This window comes from Schistocerca nitens, chromosome 6 (assembly GCF_023898315.1).
Source record: "Schistocerca nitens isolate TAMUIC-IGC-003100 chromosome 6, iqSchNite1.1, whole genome shotgun sequence".
Lineage (NCBI taxonomy): Eukaryota > Metazoa > Arthropoda > Insecta > Orthoptera > Acrididae > Schistocerca > Schistocerca nitens.
Window position 1 is genome coordinate 202180507 of NC_064619.1, and position 20580 is coordinate 202201086.

Consider the following 20580-nt stretch of genomic DNA (forward strand, 5'->3'; position numbering starts at 1 on the left):
CTTTCTAAATATTTTAACAGTTATGTGCACTGTTATATCTCGAGCAGGTGCAAAGTAAAGTAATGTTTTATTTGCTTCAACTACTTGAAAAGCATTATTATTTTGTTTGGCAGCAGGCCACTTTTTTTATTCAAAGAAATGAATCCTTGGATAGTTATGTGTTATTGCGTAAGACGAAATGTCGCACAATGAGCCATCTCTTGTAAGGCAATCATATCTCTGTCACGTAGTGGAACAACTGGTTAGTGCAAGAAACTACGAGTAAGGCTGAGGGATACCAGACAGCAGTCGGCGAATCCCTCAGCCTGGCCTTGGTGTTTCTTCATTCAACAGATGACGTGAAATGAATTTAGCGTAGATAAGGAACTGACAGGTGTTGCAAGGGCTCATTCTCTAACGAGGGGAACCCTTCTGTGTCCACGAACAGCGCACTGATATCTACAAGACACATTTCAATGGTATCTGCTTGATACTGTATAATAATATGACTAATGAGAAATTGATACGACGATGGTCTAAATATGATCGATTTTTAATATTGTGTATTGTGACTCATCTCAGAATCAAGATATTAAGGATGACTTTCCACGAGTCTTCCGAGTAAATGACCCTTTCTCTGTCTGCACTAATGTGTTGCACACATTTTTGTGTTTAATTATCTTTAGCTGTAGCTCCATCAATTTATTTCTGTTGTTCCAATAGGTTTTATTACATAACATCATGTTAATTGAGTATTCCGTCGCTGCTTGGCAAACGAAATTCACAATTATAAACTAAAGTCACAGAATTTTTGATATTCTCGTGGATATTCCTATCCGCATGTAGCATTAAAGTAATAATATAAAATGGCATTAAACAGTAAAGACGTTACGAACCAAGTAGGGATATTACAAAGATAGTAAAAGTTAAACATAATCAAGAAACTAGAGATATATCATCAACAGGATGTTGGAAATGTTAGAGTGTAGGGTGAAGCTTAAATAGAACGTATTTTGCATATAGCTCTGGCTTCTCTCCGTCAGTCTCTGTCCCATAGCAGTATTTCACAGAATTTGAACGCTGTCGAAAGACCGTCTTTACATTCAATATCCTAAATTGAATTGGATTCATAGTCAAATTTCGTGTCTGTCGGCTAACTAACACAACATACCATCCTTGGTCGTTAAAATTCTGTAGGTAATGAAATATCTTATTACAAGTAAATTTAATAGTGTTGTTTTAACTAGTCCATCTGTTTTAATTCAGACTATTCACTTCTATTTACTACCCTACAATACTTCTCCACTTCGTAATGTAGAGCAAGATAGGCATTTTACGCATTAATGGTAGCAGAGACAACTGAACTGTATAGCAGTGGACTTACTGACAGACACTGAACTCGAGTGATATGAAATGCAGACCCGCAGTCGCAAAAGCGCTTATTGACACACGTAATTCCAGTGTCATCATTATATGAACTGTAACTAAACATACATAATAACATATATTTCTGTGATACAATCTCTTTGCACTAACGTTGGAGTAATGATATTAGAGATGAAAATACTTTAGAATAGGATTGAAGCTGTAATTCGAAATCGTAATAATTTGTTAAACACATTCAGGTACAATGAAAATAGAAAGAGAATTGTGAGCACTTTATCAAAAGTAAAATAACGAAATTAAATAACGAAATGTGACATAATGTATTAAAAGCTGTAAATAAGCACCCAGCATTCACGGAAAGATGTTTTGAGTTTATTATTATTTTTTTTTTTTTGTAAATTAGCAATTGTTTTCTGACAGTTTTAAATAAATTATCTCCAAGTCCTTGCCTAAGCTAAATAAATAACAAAAAAGTAATACGAAGTGTGCTGGACTTCCAATGCTTTGTTCACAAGATCGATAATCACGCGGAGAAAGGTCCTTTTCTTTTCCGATTCGCTTCGCTAAATGCCGCTGTCTTCTTAATTAATTTATTCAGAGGACAGATACATGAGAGGTGTAACTTCTATATTATATTACATTTTAACATCTATTTTAATTTATTAACTTCGTTTTACACCTGATCAATTTCAAATGAATAACAAGAATGCTGTTAAGGAAGTGTTTTTCATGATGAATCTGAGAAATAATTTAACGACCAAGCCGTTTCCAAACAAGTCGTTGAAGACACTATTCCATTTCCAACTCTCTCCATTGAATCTGTTGTAAAGCTCTATGGTTTTGATAAAGAGAAAAGTTGAACATAGCTTGGAACCTGCGAGGAAGGGTAATAAGACCAGGGCATTACGATAAAATGAAAGCTGGTCCTGCTTAAGCACTTTTAAATCATAGTGTTTCAACAGCAGTTAAATATGTAGTAGAACAACAGACACTTTAAGGTTGAGCTACGTCAAATGCATATTATATATATATATATATATATATATATATATATATGCTTTTACGGTAGTTTAAATTAATCACCCGGAGGAACAGGAAAACTGCATTGTGTAAAGATATTGAAGGCAAGCAGGGCGATGCTCTGCACTTCACCATGTGTGTGATTACCCTATCTGAAAACCTGAAAATTGAGGAAAGAGATACCTGGAAAACAGTGGTAAATCTGGCAACAGCCACAAAAATTAACAATCAAAACGATATTCTGAATAAAATAGTTCCAAATATGTTTTATTGTGCAAGCTTTCACAAGTCGTTCTGGAAAACGTTTTCAGCATAGTCCGAAAAAATAATTCAGTTCCAGAAACCTTCAATTTTAAGACAGTTCTGCAACTTATTGCTGTGTCACAGAAATTCTGTCCTTGTCGTCATGCACTGCAGCGTTCTTGTTTCTCAACTCCGCAACATAGTAGTCCCGATTTCCCGATTACTTCTGAAGAGTGAAGGACCATAAACACATCAACTTCGGGGGGTTTCCACTAATTGCCTTTACAAAATTCCTTTCCATTGTTACTTAAAAGCTAGAAATGCATTTCCCACAACTAAGTAATTAACTTAGCTTCGTCTTACTCCTCGTCTGTGACCTCACCTGAGCTCTAACCAATAACAAAGCGTTTTCTATCATAGGACCAGATCTCGAGAGTTAATGATTTTTAACCTTCATAACAGATATTTTGTGAGAATATTGACTGAAAATGCTCTCTGAATGTTATGATCATTCAGAATAACAACTGTCAAAACCATATTTTTAACATGCGGAGACAGCTTATTGTGTATTTCAGTAAATTCCTTATAGATCTGTTGAAAGTGACAAACGCCTTCTTTCGTTAGTATTGTGTTTTGACTTAGAAAGAGGAAGGAGAAGGGAATATTATGCTGAGAACTATGGTATGATAAAGTGTAACAAAATACCGCACAGGCAGAATCAGTTAAATAACAGAAGAAATCATGAGCCTTGGACTCACACAGACTCACACGAAAACACACACACAAACACACACACACACACACACACACACACACACACACACACTATCAAAGACATGTCAGTGGTGCAACGGATTCTGTTGTGGTTTACTATTTATACGCCTTGGCTAAATCTTAAGCAATTGAGACACATAAAGTAAGAAACGTAATGGGAATAACTGGAAGGTACCATTCAGTATGTTTAGAGGACAATGGAACAAAATTGAAAAACAAATAAAATAACAATTGCAGACCACGCACTTTTTTTCAAGTTTCTGGCTACCAGTACCTCGTACCACAAATTTCGAGTAGACACTCCTTCTCCTACTTTTTCTTTATTTTGTAATGAAAACACTGCGGTTTTCCACGCCAAAATTTCTCACTACCAGAAAAAAACCGCTAGTCATTATTACCTTCACAATACACGTACTTTCCTCACAGAAAATAATAGTTCATTTGTTTTCTTCCCTTTTTAACAAATAAATACTTCTTTTTTTTCTTTTGGCATCATTTGTGAATGAGAAAAAGATTAGAAGTTGTCTACTCTTTTAAAACGGACTAATTTTCCTAATTCTCATGATGTTCGTCAGAGTTACTCATTAATGTCTTTTGAGAGAAATGAAAATAAAAAGAACAATAAACGACTATGTCATCTTAAAATTTAATAAAAACTGAGGCGACAAGTTGTATCTGCTGGACTCAGCTAGCTAAGACTGGACGGATCTGTATTTAAGATTATATCCAACACAGAAAAACACGCCATTAGCCTCACCCTAGTATCCAGTCATACTAATAAACAGGAACGGGTCTTTACTGCTAAGCACCCAATATCGGCTAGTAGTATGTTGTCTGCGGAGAATCCGTAACATCAGAATATCTTGCTGAGGAGAGCTCTAAGGTTTCTAATGTGGAATAGTCATTGGATGCCACTTAGGTAACACTTCAACAGTTGTCAAACTGCCGAAGTCGGCCGTTAGTAGTGTTACTGTGAAGTGGAAAAGCGAAAGAACAACCACAGGATTGAACACCAGTCAGACATCATGTACTGATGGACAGAGGCTGCTGGCCACTGTCGTTGACGGTTGTAAGAAATCGCATGAAATTAGCGGAAAGAATCACTCGTCAGTTCCAGAGTGCTACCAGAAGTGACTGCGCTTAGGGAGTTAAAAGAAATAGGGAACAATGGTCGGGCAGCCCCTGGCATATCCCAGATTTATGTAGTTAATTTGCTTATTCAAAGCATGCTGCGACGGGATGGTAGGTCCGCATCTGTTCAGTACTGAGAAAATGGAATGATTTTATTTTATTTCATCCATAACAGTTGCATTGATATATAATTTGGTTGTGTCAGTCAGTTTCAACAGAAATATAGGCTAAGATCATTGAGGATATATGTTGCCCACTGTAAACTTTGCTACAGAGAAGCTGTTCGAACTTTTTGGCATCATATTGCATGAATAATTGCGGTTAATAGCAAGGTATGTGATTATGCTCTTCGCGGGTATGCTGACGGATATGATCGTCTTAAACGCGCATTATTTCGGCGATCCATCTGGCCGCCATCTTCAGGTGTGAACGCTGAGACACAATCACGCCGGAACTGATTGAACATCAGAAACGGCGGCTTCTTCATACCCTGGGCCAAGGCCACTGCGCCTGCGCGAGAAGCGTAAGAGCCGCCCCATCCGAAGCGGAGAATCGCCGCGCCGTCGCCGGCGGTAGAAACTGACGAAAGTGATAAATCGCAAATTAAAATGTAGCGGGTCGAAAACCAGACCGTTGTTGTTTTATACGAGATAAAATAGGATTCCATATCTTTCATATAGGAAAACCTCTGTCTCTATTAATAATGTCATCGGATAACCGTATTTCGATGGATTCCTTGAGTACACAATCCCAGTAACGAGAGCATTCGGGAGGACGACGGTTCAATCCCGTCTCCGGCCATCCTGATTTAGGTTTTCTGTGACTTCCCTAATTCGCTCCAGGCAAATGCCGGAATGGTTCCTTTGAAAGGGCACGGCCGACTTACTTCCCCGTCCATCCGAGACCGATGACCTCGCTGTTTTATCTCTTCCCTCAAACAACCCAACCCCAGTAACGAGAAGCCGGAGCAACAGTTTGCGTCTCTTTAGACAACATATTATGCCCTTCGCTGAGACAACGTTCGGCGACGGCAGATTTTTCAGTCTGGAGGAAACGTATGTGACGCTCATGTTCCACTCATCGATCACGAACAGTGCAAATAGTCTGTCCAATATAAGCCTTTCCACAATGACAGGGAATTTTATAAACTCCAGGCTTTCTCAATCCCAAGTCATCTTTAACAGATCCAAACAGGGCTCTAGTCCTGGCAAAAGGCAAAAAACCAATTACAGTATAATATTTCCTGAGAATTCTAGAAACTTCTGAAGAAATACTTCCAGCAAAGTGTAGAAAATCAACTGATTTACTAGTATCTGGCGCTGGTTCACGTGATGGTCCAAACTGAAAAGCACGATTAATCTGATAATCGGTATATCCACTGAGCTTGAAGACAGCCTTAAGATAATCCAGTTCCCGTGTCAAATGTTCTGAAACAAAAATGGCATAAGCTCTCTTGACCAATGTACATAGAACTTCCATGCACAGATGTAGTGGATAATAGTTCGTAGAATGAAGATATCAGTCCATATGTGTAGGTTTATAATATACACCATGTATAATATACACAAATTATGTGGTTTGAAAATGGGCGTGTCAGTATCAAACCGGTAAACAGCTGAATTTTATATCAATGCAACTGAGATGCACAAAATAAGAAATTCTCCAATTTCCCCTATAGTAAATGCGAAGCGATGCTTGTGGTGGTGTAAGGAGGGACGCCACTGGAGAGGAGGTGATTGTGAATGAATGATTTGGAGTGAGGAATCACGCTAATCCCCGTGCCAGTCAGATATTTAGGTTTGGCGAATACATGAAGAGCATCAGCTGCCATCTCATATGAAGTCACCATTGTAGTGTGTAGAAGGTGGTGTAAGGGTATATCAAACTGATGCAAATTAATTGATCATTTAATTACCTCCACCCCAACCCCCAACCCTGGGTGACGTCATGGGCTTTGCCTTTCTGGTACATGGGGATCGCCCCCCCCCTCCTCCCTTTCCCCCCGCCACCTCCCCTATAGGTAGGAATTTCCAACTTTGTTGGTAATTTCGAATTTTGGCAGGAAATTGAAAAGTGATGGCAATTTCAAAAATGATGGGAATTTCTTTGTCCAAGGCTTAGCTCACCCCACTCTCCACCCGGGAACTGGAGGGAAATTCAATGCCAGTTCTGGGTGGAAACACCAAGCACACCATCCTATACAGAGAAACTAACTGGATGCAGGAGAGGAAGATTAGGTTAGTGTACATTATTTATTTTGGGTGGAAAATCGGAGTAAATATCGGTTCTAATTACATAATTTATCAATAATATCGGTTATAATGACATAACTGTAAGTACAGCGCTACAAAAGGAACCCCTAAAATCGCAGTACAGCTGAAAAATTGACGATGTCATACAAATGGTGTTATTCAACTGGGAAAGAAGTTCAGAATGCCACTCAAAACAAGTAGGACACATACTCAATATAAACTCCACATAGGATGATCCTTTCACCTGCAAACTGGCAGGAAAAAGGCTGGAGATAAATGCATTACCTTTATTTTATTTTTCGACTCAGGAGATGTTGGTGTGGGACAGAGAGGAGTTTAGTAAGTGTATTACCCGTATAAAAGCAATGTGATGATTGTATCTATCCCTGTTTGACGTCGGAGTTCACCACAGATGCCTCCCGCTGCATTGCTTGGCAAACACCCTGCAACCACTGTGCTCAAAAGTCAAATAAACAGTGCTCTTTTTATTTGACGGCAACTGTGCCCTGTTCCACTGCCCCAGAGAGGTCACCTTGGTGTAGTTGCTGAGCAAATTGTCCATAGCAAGAAAGGGTGTGGCAGCGAACCATCACTCAAGTGTAGGGAGGTCAATACACGCTACCACAGCTGTTGGAAACTCCTTCGCTGTACCAGTTACACGTCGAAATTGTCGTAAAAAAACCAGCACTTGGAAAACGAGTTATAATGCACCACAAGTACAGGTAATTCAGAAAAATCTTTGTAATATCAGGACTACCGGAAAAGCTGACCCCCAAAAGATCGCACCAGGAATGAGGAGCGCCAACTGCAAGTGTGTTCACATCGATGTGCAGTCACGGTTTAACCAACTTAGAACCAGTATTGCCTCGCCTCCTGCCACCCCTCGTCCCTTCCTCTCCTCACTGTAGGTAGGGATACAACCTTGTTCTGTCCTGTCACTGATCGTCCACGAAGAGATCCAGCTGGTGGCAGTTATATACTGTTATACTTGGACATAAGACTCAAAAACAGCATAGTTATTGGAAACTTAAACGTAATTCCCGCTGTGACTGGACCCCCATTGGAACAACAACAAAATCCAGAGAACTCTCCAGATTCTTTTTCTAACGCCTACTTCCGCCTGCCACCGCCATCCATCACTCATCCTCAACTGCCGTAGCTGAGAGTGCAGCCTGCTGCCTGCTGCCTCGCAACCTGCCCACAGCCACAGTCGGAGCAGCATTCCCAGCATAGCATGAGGTGGCCCAGGTGGACAGCAGGCCACAAAACAAAGTGAGATAAATGACGGCTATTCTGGCTGCATGTTGTTGGCCTAAAAGTGCAGCTGCACTTCATTCTCCCTACTGTGACCAACTGCTTCATCTGGCGGCCAGCTTTCTGCTGCTGAAGATATTTCAGTGTGACAGTCGCACCTCATGTAGCGAGAGTCTATTAACAAAACACATTCGTGATGCCAATAAAAAACTGTCTTGTTTCCATAAAAATAGGTGCAGTCCATTTTCTTTTAGTTTTATGAGCAAAATCAGGATAGTTTGGAAGCATTACTCACATTCAGATTATAAATTGTTGGGCACAAGGGCATTACACTCTTTCCAGACAACTAAATTATTAATATAGAACAGCATCTATATAGTCATGCATTTACGTTTGACTGCCGGACATGGTTCAAGCTCTCTCTCTCTCTCTCTCCCCCAACTCCCATTATTTTGTGACATCCACCGATGTGAAAAAAAAAGCCTACAGCACTGCTGCCGATTACAGATAACCAGACTGGAGAGAATGGAACTCTATAGTAACATATGTGAATAGCAGTATATGTGACAGATGTATTACCTTATATCTTTTGTACATGTCCATCCTGTGTAAAATCGCAAAAACGTCCCGGCACGAATTCGCCCGGTAGATTAGTGTCGAGGTCTGGTGTGCCAGATGGTTTTTAAGGCGGTTTTCCATCTGCCTCAGCAAATGCAGGCTGGTTCCGCTTATTCCGCCTCAGTTACACTATGTCGGCGATTGCTGCACAAGCACTGTCTCCATATATGCGTACACCATAATTACTCTACCACGCAAACATTGGGGTTACACTTGTCTGGTAGGCCATGATGTATGAAGTATGTAACAACACAGACTTGTGCTAATACATATTTTTAAACACACAATTGTGATGATGATTTTAAAAACTGTTATAATTCCATGAGAATAGATATAGTCAACTTCTCTTAGTTTTATGAGCAAAATAGATGTTGTTTGAGAGCATTCTGCATGTTCAAATTACAAACTGTCCCGGACAAATGCATTATATTCGTTTCAGACATATAAAATACTGATATACACTCCTGGAAATTGAAATAAGAACACCGTGAATTCATTGTCCCAGGAAGGGGAAACTTTATTGACACATTCCTGGGGTCAGATACATCATATGATCACACTGACAGAACCACAGGCACATACACAGGCAACAGAGCATGCACAATGTCGGCACTAGTACAGTGTATATCCACCCTTCGCAGCAATGCAGGCTGCTATTCTCCCATGGAGACGATCGTAGAGATGCTGGATGTAGTCCTGTGGAACGGCTTGCCATGCCATTTCCACCTGGCGCCTCAGTTGGACCAGCGTTCGTGCTGGACGTGCAGACCGCGTGAGACGACGCTTCATCCAGTCCCAAACATGCTCAATGGGGGACAGATCCGGAGATCTTGCTGGCCAGGGTAGTTGACTTACACCTTCTAGAGCACGTTGGGTGGCACGGGATACATGCGGACGTGCATTGTCCTGTTGGAACAGCAAGTTCCCTTGCCGGTCTAGGAATGGTAGAACGATGGGTTCGATGACGGTTTGGATGTACCGTGCACTATTCTGTGTCCCCTCGACGATCACCAGTGGTGTACGGCCAGTGTAGGAGATCGCTCCCCACACCATGATGCCGGGTGTTGGCCCTGTGTGCCTCGGTCGTATGCAGTCCTGATTGTGGCGCTCACCTGCACGGCGCCAAACACGCATACGACCATCATTGGCACCAAGGCAGAAGCGACTCTCATCGCTGAAGACGACACATCTCCATTCGTCCCTCCATTCACGCCTGTCGCGACACCACTGGAGGCGGGCTGCACGATGTTGGGGCGTGAGCGGAAGACGGCCTAACGGTGTGCGGGACCGTAGCCCAGCTTCATGGAGACGGTTGCGTATGGTCCTCGCCGATACCCCAGGAGCAACAGTGTCCCTAATTTGCTGGGAAGTGGCGGTGCGGTCCCCTACGGCACTGCGTAGGATCCTACGGTCTTGGCGTGCATCCGTGCGTCGCTGCGGTCCGGTCCCAGGTCGACGGGCACGTGCACCTTCCGCCGACCACTGGCGACAACATCGATGTACTGTGGAGACCTCACGCCCCACGTGTTGAGCAATTCGGCGGTACGTCCACCCGGCCTCCCTCATGCCCACTATACGCCCTCGCTCAAAGTCCGTCAACTGCACATACGGTTCACGTCCACGCTGTCGCGGCATGCTACCAGTGTTAAAGACTGCGATGGAGCTCCGTATGCCACGGCAAACTGGCTGACACTGACGGCGGCGGTGCACAAATGCTGCGCAGCTAGCGCCATTCGACGGCCAACACCGCGGTTCCTGGTGTGTCCGCTGTGCCGTGCGTGTGATCATTGCTTGTACAGCCCTCTCGCAGTGTCCGGAGCAAGTATGGTGGGTCTGACACACCGGTGTCAATGTGTTCTTTTTTCCATTTCCAGGAGTGTAGATCAGCATCTGTACAGTGATTTATTATGTTTGGGAGCAATCGTCATCGTTATTTTGTAACATCCAGAGGAGGAAAAAGAAAACTACAAGCTGTCTGTATCCAAACTATAACCTGTCATACCAGTCCTTCTAATAGAACATTCTAACATCACCCTAGAAGATTTTACCATGTCTCTATCTTCCGATACATCGAAAAACAAATACTGTCCGCGTGTTGACAGCTACCATATTCCTTATACAGGTATCGGAACATTGGGGCAGGTGGTCAGTGATGAAGTCGCTTGCACAGACCAGTGTAACGTTCTGTCACCTTAACTGGAGGGAGGCCATAACCCACAGTCTATTAATCACAAAAGAGGGCTCCTATGTTTTTCTTTCATAAGCAGTATGACGCATTGTTTTTCTGCTGCAACACATCCGAGCAGTGTACAGCTTTGAACACTGCCATACATTTTGTTTTTCCACCATGAGTTGGAGGTGTGTCAGGTGCCAAACGGACATTAACATATTTTGATCCATTGTCTCTCACAGAAAGCCGGACAGCACATGGTGTAAACAATGCTGCTCTCCCAACAAACAGGATGGCAGAAACAACACACAGAGGTGATGTTTCTAATTGGCAAAAATGTGGAAGACATCGCAACATACAGAAAATGGAAGGGTTTGCAGTATTGTGCAGCGTTTTCCAAACAGCTGTCTGAAGATGATGACCTGTATATTTAATCTCATCTTCCACCGTGACAGGGTACCAGATTTTCGTGTTCCAAAAAAATGGCTCTGAGCACTATGAGACTTAACATCTGTGGTCATCAGTCCCCTAGAACTTAGAACTACTTAAACCTAACTAACCTAAGGACATCACACACATCCATGCCCGAGGCAGGATTCGAACCTGCAACCGTAGCAGTCGCGCGGTTCCGGACTGCGCGCCTAGAACCGCTAGACCACCGCGACCGGCTCGTGTTCCATGTTTAAGAGACCAAGAGCGTTGTTTCCTCATATTGCAGTCATGTACATGATTGCTATTCCTATGCTGACTCTCCAGAAGGTGCTATTCACCACACCTGCGGGGTAACAGAAATAAAAAGAGGTACTGATATCTTGTTGGTGAAAAAAATGTGGTGTTCCTTGCAGTATGTGGAAGTAGGACGACTCTGCAGCATTGAGGAATGTCTCCAAACAGCTGTCTGAAGCTGATGACCTCTAAATTTAATCCCATATTCCACAGTGACAAGTAGCAGATGTCCAGTGTTGCACCAATTCTCTCTCCATCTCAAACAAGTGGTGTGAGTCAGTCATTAAGTTGTAATCATCAGCATACCAGTGGACAGATAGGATGGAAAAGGCACTGTCGATATGTAATGACGTACTGTAATAAGAAATACAGTTGATATCTCGATAAATTTTTACAATTTTACGCCAGCCGGTGTGCCCGTGCGGTTCACGGCGCTTCAGTCTGGAACCGCGTGACCGCTACGGTCGCAGGTTCGAATCCTGTCTCGGGCATGGATGTGTGTGATGTCCATAGGTTAGTTAGGTTTAAGTAGTTCTAAGTTCTAGGGGACTGATGACCCTGTGGTGCTCAGAGCCAACACTTTTACCAGTTGGTCCATAATTTCAACGCCTGCCAGTTACATAGCAGAATGCATCCCAATTTCTGTATCATCAGTAAACCACCCCTCCACTACTTTAAAAGTACCATTTAATTGACTGTGACTGCAGATAGATGACTGTGCAGCTCCTCTATTTGAGCATATACATCGATGAATACAAGGCTGCATCCTATCTCGATGCAGTTAGGTATCTACATATTTATAGCACATCGATCACAGAGAAGAAAGTACGATTGTGACTTTTCCATCCAACTGATCAAATTTCCCACTTACAACATTTATTTTATAACCAATCTTTGATTATAGATCTTCAAAATTGCTCCCAAATTTAGATTTTAATGCCCTTGTGTATCAATTTCCGTCCTCCAAATTTCAAATCCATACTCCCAGCGAACTTTCATTTTATATGCACAATTTCATATTCTGTGCTTGTATATCATGATTTCACTTCCTCAATGTTGATTTCCATTTACTCATATTAATTTTGAATATCAGATTGTATTCCCACAACGTTTAATTTTATATTCCTCAGGTTTTTCCCTCAACACTTTCAAAAATAATGTAAATTACGATTAATTTCTTTTATTTCTGGCTATGATCACAAAATTGTTAGGTCCTTACACTGACAGTTTCGGTCAGCGATGACCATCTTGAGATCTGTTTTAAAACATGTCCTAACATAATGATGGCTTTGTGGCTTCATCAAAAAATACACCAAAATCAGTATAGAATTGTGGGAATGTAAGCTGATTCCTGACTACCCAATGATTTTCCACAACCATTTCATCCCTTTGCATTCTAGGCTTACCTGTATCACTACCTTCATGTTCTGACCCTCAGACCCTCAGTGAATTTTTTTACATCTTTGGCCAAAGTTGAAAATTGCAAGTACAAAATAACACTGCAGCCACTGATTGTACTTTCCTGTCAGACACCACATCTGATGCTCTGTGTCCAGTATGCTGCCAATGCTGAAGCCTGCGGTTTCTGTTTGCAGGGTGGGGCTGATTTGACAAGGAGATGCTTTGGTGTAGAGACACTGCATCACAGATAGGTTGTGGCATTGAGGTGCTGCAGTTGCGGTATCGATATGCTGCAATGTGGGGACACTGTGACACGAATATGCTGAAATGTGTGGAAGCCACAGCATGCATCATGGAGACACTATGACACAGATATGCTGTGGCACAAAAATGCTGTGCATACTGCAGCATGGATATATTTTAGCACAGAGATACTGCAGTGTTGATACACTGTGGAGTGAAGACACTGCTGCAGGAAGACATGTTGGTGTGGGGATGCTTCAGCATAGAGATGCTGCAGTGCAGGTGTGGTGGTGTGGAGATTCTGCAGTGCGGAGATACTCTGGCATAGAGACACTGCAGAGTGGATATGGTATGATGTGGACAAAATGCTGCTACCAATGTTTGCTCTTGCACCTCACAACTACAGGTACACTGTTTGCGCTGCTACTGCTGATGCTACTGCATTATTTAAAGCATGGAGCCATCATTGTCTATTTTCTCCAAGTAAGATTTCGAGAAGTGTTACTGGTACATACAATCCCGAAATAAATCACGGAATAAATGGTAAATGTAGTCCAATTACACATGAGCCAACCAAGCTGGTACTATGCTATGAGGGCTTTTTGTCACCAATAGTCACAAATAACTTGGGATGGTCAAACAGCTCAGCTCACTGATAGCAAGTGTATGGCCTAATACTTTCGTTCGGCTTGCCAAATTGAAAGGTCTATCATACTCTTGCTTTTAAGCGCTAATCGAAGTATTTTTTTTTTCTAACGACGTTTTTGCTAAAATACACACTAATGAAATAAGAATCAGAACATAAGTAATAAATGAGTAATAAAACTGAAGAGTAATTATATGAAAACAATCATGCAGGATGATAATCTTGTGGCAATAGTTGATTTATACGTTTGACCATATGTTTAATCATAATAAACACACAAATATATACCAATGATAGCTTCACATCAGACTTATAACTGAAGGGCAATTCAAAGTCGTCATCACATCTCGCTGTGTTCATTAATGAGCGTCGTTATCAACTAAGCGTCTCCAACCTGCACGTTTACTAACCTCTCCTAGAACCCACTGAAGAGGTAGACTAGAGACCTTTTTGAGGTGATCTATCCACCTTCTCGATGCTCTTCCCCTCGGTCTCTTGCCCTCGATTTTACTTTACTTAATCATTTTCTGTAGGTTTTCTTCACGTCTTCTCACAATATGGCCAAAGGGCACGAGAACTTCTCGTTTAGCAGGACAAGAAAGACGCCTGGAGATACTGAGTTGTGCAATAATGGAAATATTTGTTCTTCTTTCAGTCCATTTTATGCGCAGCACCAAAATGCATCAATACAATGCTTGTCTCTGGCCTTAAGAGTCCATGTTTCGCAACCATAAAAGAAGATGGAAAACACAATTGTTTCAACAAGCCGGACCTTTGCGGTATTTGTTATTGCTCTGGTCTGGCAGATCTTGGTGACGTCCTTCTTATCTTCACCAGTGTGTCTCTACACGACTCGGGAAAGTGTCCTGACACCCAAATTAAATTCAGAAGGACGAGGTGGATTTCTGCTTCGCCCTTTGAGGTGCTGTAACATATCATGATGGACCCAATCGCAGCCCGATGCTATCTCACGAGCTGCAGATAAGCTGAATGGAGTTTCCATATGGAAAAGAGGCTGTTGTATTGTTATACCTTGATAGAGCTGAAGCCTCAAGTGCCCCTATCAGTGGCCATTCTGTTGCGTCGAAAGTCGGGGTCCTGTCTGACAGTGTCGATAATTTACCAAAATATTCCACCATAGTCTGGGCAATGTCTTACGGGCTATTCTATACACATCCCTTCCCCATAGCAGTAGCCACTGAAGACTTTGCAAATCTCGCAGAAATCCTCCTGATCGTCTCCCATATGACTGTACTCTTATTGGCATATGGTAATGAGGAACTGTTGTCATGATGTCTTTTTGCTGTCTGTAATAAATCGACGATATCTCCCTCTCGTTACACGAAAGGCTGTTAGTTTGTCTGCAGTTGACCGCCCGCCAGGTCTTGATTGCAGAATGGCACTCGTCGCCCCACGAAGGGATTAGATGTCTGTTAGATGGCCTGTTGTAGCCACGTGGTGGATCACTTTGGTACTATGATCCACACATTCCTAGATACTGTCACAGCGTCCTAACACAGCAAGCTGACCGCAGTGTCCAATCTGCCCTACTGAGGACCCATCATTGGGGCTTTGTTTCGAACACCACTCTGTCAGACGAGAGGTGATCACTTGAATGAAAATCAGCAACCACTTGCCATTGAGCGGTTTGTGTTTGTGTCGGGGGGGGGGGGGGGGGGAGGAGTCAGCCGTGCTGCGGCGCGCGTTGGTGCTCTTTGTAGGTTTCCGCCTCCTCCTGGAGGCCAGACGGTACCGTTTAGTTGGCGTGGTTGTGGTTGTTTGTCTTCTTCTCGTGTTCACTGGTGTCTATCGGTTTCGCAAGCGTGTCCTGTCCACTAGTGGCAGCAGCGGCGGTTATCAGTATGTAGTAACTCTTGCCCTATCTTTGGGGCAACGTCGTTGTTTTTCCAGGTTGTGTGAGTGTGTGAGTTCGGTTGGGGACTCAAGTGCATTTCAATCCAAGTAAAGAAACGTCCACCATTGTGATATCTCGCGAATCTCCAGTGACTTGATTCCGCAGGGGTCCTTTGCGGAAAGGGTTAATCGTAACCTTAAATCCGTACCGATTATCTTTCATCAGAAGTCCCCCAGTAAGTGGGATTCTAGTCTCCCTTGACTTAGCTTTGCCTTCAATATCACCAGCCATGGCTACTCCGGTTCCCTTGATGTTTGCTTATCCTGTTAATTCCCCCCTTTCGAACTTGTGGGGGATCCGAGATCTAATTCAAATGGTTCAAATGGCTCTGAGCACTATGGGACTTAACAGCTATGGTCATCAGTCCCCTAGAACTTAGAACTACTTAAACCTAACTAACCTAAGGACATCACACAACACCCAGCCATCACGAGGCAGAGAAAATCCCTGACCCCGCCGGGAATCGAACCCGGGAACCCGGGCGTGGGAAGCGAGAACGCTACCGCACGACCACGAGATGCGGCCCGAGATCTAATTCCTGAGGGGATCACCCTTCACGTCGTCAAAGATAACTGGAATCGTGCGAAGCGCAAAGTTTTCAGCCCACAACAGACAAGCTGGTCGTTATAACCGCAATCGACGAGCCTTCAGGGGTAAGCCGGTAGATCAGGTGTATGTCCGTAATTTTCGTGGGAGGGAGATGTGTGTTGGCAACCTTGGTAAGTTTACTTCCCGTTTTCTGGGTCTGTGTACGATTATGCGGATTTTAGGCCCAGTTATCTTCTGGTTAAAAACAACTGCACCGGTAAGCAATATCGGGTCCTCTTTAAACAAATTAAGTTTGGTTAAGCCACTAGTTGGGTTTGTCCCCGGGTTTGTCCTTGAGGGGGGAGGTTGAGCTTTGCTGCTGCTCGCGTTGGTGCTGTTTGTAGGTTTCTGCCTCCTCCTGAAGGCCGGACGGATTTGTTTAGGAGGCATGGTTACGGTTGTTTGTCTTCTTCTCGTGTTGACAGGCGCCGCTCGGTTTCACAAGCGTGTCCTGTCCGCTAGTGGCAGCAGCGGCGGTTACCGGTATGTCGTAACTGTTGTCCTATCTTTGGGGCGACGTCTTTGTTTTTCCGGGTCGTGTGAGTGTGTGAGTGCGGTTGGGAACTCAGGAGGAGCCAGGTCCGGCAGTGCCAGAACATGTCGGGACAACTGGCGGCACACATGGACCGCCGGATGGAAGGGTTGTGGTCACGACGGTGCACGACCTCGTCGTTAATCGGATCCTGCATGTTTAAGTTGAGTGCATTGCAATTCGCGTTGAGAAGCCTCCACCATTGTCACATCTCGCGATTCCCCAGTGACTTGCGTTCGTGTTACTGCTCGTAGTGTCACCGAGGCGAAGAGCAGCGAGTGGAGTGCTTTGGGAAGGCGAATCTGATTAGCTTGCCTTGAATTCTCATTACTATTTACTGCGTTCGTTTAGCTGCAATTTGTTAAGTTCAACCAGCGGTAATTTTTCTTGCCTGGTGACCGCTAACGCTCCAGTTACCTGCCCTGGGGGTAAGTGTATGTAACGGCAGTGTACGGTTCCTAGCCTTGCCGCTGCTGTCCGGTAAGGCGTGTAGTTTTGACAGCTTTCTTGATTGTAGTCCGGTTGGTGATTCTTCTACTCTGGTGGTAGTGGTGCCTTTCTCGTTCTGGGCACTCTTAGCACAGTATTCTGGGGACATAGTGCAGACCGCCGGTTCCGGCTTGGCGTATTGTTCTATCGTTGCATTTGGTTTATCGGAAGTCAGGTAGCTTCAACAAGATTATCATTAGTCATTTGATAGACTGCCACTAGTCTGAGTTACCATCTTGTGAAGTGAATGCAACTCTTGGCTGCCTATCTCATCGCTCGCGAAAGTGTTTGTTGCCGGACCTTCTCAGAGGTCGATTCCTGGATCACCGTCTGTGGCCCCTTGGTTCTTGTAAGACATGTGTGTTCTAAAAGGAGGTCTGATGGCCAGTAATTCAGTGTAATGCTCCTTCAGTCCATGCCTTCTGCTGTGTTTGTGGCGACTTACCTTAATATTTCAATACCTGTAAGTTGCAGATTGCAGCGAGTTGTTAAACAATTCTTAATTTATTGCCATTCTTGAAGTGTAAGGCCTTCAGCCGTGATTGTGGTCGCATGCCTTAAAATTCTATTTTGGTATTTGTATTTACGCAGTAAGCCTTTAAAACCTTATTTACTGCCATTCTTGGCGTCTAATGCCGTCTGCTGTGTTTGTGGCGACTTGCCTTCAATATTTCAATACCTGTAATTTGTAAGTTGCGGCGAGTTTTAAACAATTCATAATTTATTGCCATTCGTGGCGTGTCAGGCCTTCTGCCCAGATCACAGTGGCTTGCTTTTAGAACATTATCTGTTGTATCTGTATTTAATGGTGATTTGCTAAATTGTAACTCACTGAAAACACTATTATTTACACAGTTGTGTATTCCTTTATTAATAACGTGTGAATTTTTTAATTTATTGTTGAGTCTGGAATTACTGGTTTAAAATAAATTGTGTATAACTGTAAAAGGCAACCAATAGTAACTAATTACGTCCCCGTCCACAATCGTAACCGAATCCTGCCTTCCCTTTACTACCAGGTTTCACGGAGAACATTCCGAGAGATCGATAGCAGTGGCTCTCTTTTACAGTGCGAAAGTGAGTGCTCTGTCTCTTGGTGAATAAACACGCAAGTGATGATATTAGAAGGTTCTCAATTGCTCCATCTCTGGGTCAGATATTTTCAGAGTCTCAAAGCACAATGTGTGTAATGAAATCTCTGCGGAGGAGGTAGGATCGTGGGTGCTTAGTAAGGACTTCACTAAGAGCCACTTCAACTTGCACGTCATGTGGAAGCAGGCAGAGTGAAGATTGTGTCAACCTGTGATGCACATGTACTTACACAGTGAGTAGGCCGCTTCTGAGATTGGGAGGTGTGGAGTGATAACCGTTATTTGTAAATATAGCCACTCATCCTTTAACTCACTCTCCACTAAGGTCGTGGAGGCAAAGAATGTCCTAGTTTCAGATAATTTGAAATTTCTTTTCTGGAAACATGCACACACTACCCTTCATTGAGCTAATGGCCGTAGTTTCGTCACTTGTATCCTGAACCCACTGAAGTTCCACTGTAACATGGAAGATATCTTAATGATGGAGTTCTTTGGTTTCCTCCCCCCTGTCTTTTCTTCGTGGTTGCGACATTCCAGTCGAGGGTAGGAGAGGGATGTTTACATAACGAACTTGCTAGTTATCTTACGCAAAGATCGATGTCAATATCACTGATAGTTTTGTCGTCATCTGATCCATCAGACAGGAACAGAGTCACATGATCTGATAGTTCTGGATCAGATCGTTTTGATCTGTTGTTTTTCGTTCTCAGCTTGGATTTTGGGGATGATGGTAATGCTGTTTTGACAGAAATATTCCTTTGATTTTCTTTTTCCTGTCTCTCATCAGGATCTATCGCTCTTCCTGACATTCGACTCAGCTGCCACCATTATTTCAGTTGTAGAAAAGCTTGACTGCCTAGTGGTGCAGATTTGTAGCTACATTTAAAGCTGCAGGTTGTTGTGCTATGCTCAGCTACCAGTGTCGGTATGCCAGCACTAGTTTTCTGTAAGTTCAGTGCTAAAACAAATGACTTAATGAAAATAGGTGGCTCCTGCAATCGAAACCCTCATAATCTTTTTACTTTAATTCAGTCCGCGCTTTTTAATTAGATACGTCCCTTACTGTTACGCAAGACTCCGACGCAAGCAAGAATTTTGCAGCATTTCGATTGGTCTGTGTGTGCCCTACCTGGACTGTTCCAGACATGAGAAAGGCAACTGATTACTTATTCCACAGCGACTGGTGGATATTGCGGTTCAGTCCTCAACTACACCAACTCTGACATACGAAACACTGTCTTAATGTTAACACTGCCTGCATTCGATATCGTTTTGATATCGTTGTTTCATCCGCCAGCGCACAGTCGAAGGTTCCAGCTCAGGAAATAATAGTTTGTGACTCACGCCCTCTTATCCTCTTGTAATATATACTATTAATAAGTATTCTCTTGTGTTATTTTTGGGCGCGAACTCTGTTTGAGCTATTTAACTTTGGTTTAGTTCTGAACTGAATTCTGGGTGGCCGCTGTATTTTAATTCCCGTTGGTGTTAGTTTTTTTTATTTTTATTTTTTTGAAGCTGGGATTCCGATTCATTCGTATACTGTGAAGCACGATCTTCAATTTTACGTCTTGCTTCATGGAAATGGTTTCTTTAGCAAGAATTTAGCTTTTAGTAAAGACTTTGAAGTTAATAGAGCAAAATAACTACGACAGAAAGAATTCAATCACAAAGCAACCAATTCAGTCAGTTAAAACTTCCACGCTCCATCCGTAAACTCTCACAATTACAGCAGCAGTCTTAGTTTAATTGTTTTCAGGTCTTTTGGATTACGAAACATTATGTTTTAAAAGAAACGTTTCTATTAGTTATAAAAGTGAATTGGATTTGGGAGCAAGAAATGGTTTGCGTTAATTTTAACACTGCTTTTAAGACTTATTAACATACAATTTGCCACACTTGAAGTAACATAATATTGCACTAAGCTCCCACGCAGTTCTAGTCCTTAAGAAAATTAATGGGAGGGTTCTGCCTTGTCAGGTAGTGATGGTCATACAAGACCGTTTAGAACCATTGTCACTTTGGCAGCCATAGCTCCAAAACATTACAGCTTCACGAGTGCAGTAATTATTGCATCCGCACTTTACAAATATCAGAGACGACTTAATAGAGTGCAAATTAA